This window comes from Mandrillus leucophaeus, unplaced genomic scaffold (assembly GCF_000951045.1).
Source record: "Mandrillus leucophaeus isolate KB7577 unplaced genomic scaffold, Mleu.le_1.0 Scaffold380, whole genome shotgun sequence".
NCBI lineage: Eukaryota > Metazoa > Chordata > Mammalia > Primates > Cercopithecidae > Mandrillus > Mandrillus leucophaeus.
This window is the reverse complement of record NW_012104032.1, coordinates 1,736,881-1,738,319: the sequence shown is the minus strand read 5'-3', so window position 1 is coordinate 1,738,319 and position 1,439 is coordinate 1,736,881.

The following is a 1,439-nucleotide window of genomic DNA, read 5'->3' as shown; positions in this document are numbered from 1 at the left end:
ACCCGGGAAGTGCAAGGGGTAAGGGAATTCCCTTTCCTAGCCAAGGGAAGCCATGACAGATGGTACCTGGAAAACTGGGACACTCCCACCCTCATACTGCACTTTTCCAATGGTCTTAGCAAACAGCACACCAGGAGATTATATCCTGCACCTGGTTCAGAAGGTTCCACACCCACGGAGCCTCGCTCATTGCTAGCACAGCAGTCTGACATATAACTGTAAGGCAGCAGTGAGGCTGTGGGAGGGCTGCCCAACATTGCTGAAGTTTGAGTAGGTAAACAAAGCAGCAAGGAAGCTCAAACTGGGTGGAGCCCACCTCAGCTCAAGGAGGCCTACCTGCCTCTGTAGACTCCACCTCTGGGGGCAGGGCATAGCCAAACAAAAGGCAGCAGAAACCTCTGCAGATGTAAATCTCCCTGTCTGACAGCTTTGAAGAGAGTAGTGGTTCTAACAGCACAGAGTTTGAGATCTGAGAAAAGACAGACTGCCTCCTCACATGGGTCCCTGACCCCCAAAGAGCCTAACTGGGAGGCATCCCCAGTAGGGGCAGACTGACACCTCATAAGACCGGGTACCCCTCTGAGACAAAACTTCCAGAGAAACAATCAGGCAGCAACATTTGGTGTTCAGCAATATGCGCTGTTCTGCAGCCTCTGCTGCTGATACCCAGACAAACAGGGTCTGGAGGGGACCTCCAGCAAACTCCAATTGACCTGCAGCTGAGAGTCCTGACTGTTAGAAGGAAAACTAACAAACAGAAAGGACATCCACACCAAAACCCCATTTGTACGTCACCATCATCAAAGACCAAAGGTAGATAAAACCACAAAGATGGGGAGAAAAAACAGAAGAGAAAAGCTGAAAATTCTAAAAATCAGAGTGCCTCTCCCCCTCCAAAGGAACGCAGCTCCTCGCCAGCAATGGAACAAAGCTGGATGGAGAATGACTGATGAGTTGAGAGAAGAAGGCTTCAGATGATCAAACTTCTCCAAGCTAAATGAGGAAGTTTGAACCCATTGCAAAGAAGCTAAAAACCTTGAAAAAAGATTAAATGAATGGCTAACTAGAATAACCAGTGTAGAGAAGTCCTTAAATGACCCGATGGAGCTGAAAACCATGGCATAAGAACTACATGACAAAAGCACAAGCTTCAGTAACCAATTTGATCAACTGGAAGAAAGGGTATCAGTGATTGAAGATCAAATGAATGAAATGAAGCAAGAAGAGAAGTTTAGAGAAAAAAGAGTAAAAAGAAACAAACAAACCCTCCAAGAAATATGAGACTATGTGAAATGACCAAATCTACGTCTGATTGATGTACCTGAAAGTGACAGGGAGGATGGAACCAAGTTGGAAAACACTCTGCAGGATATTATCCAGGAGAACTTCCCCAACCTAGCAAGGCAGGCCAACATTCAAATTCAGGAAATACAGAGAAT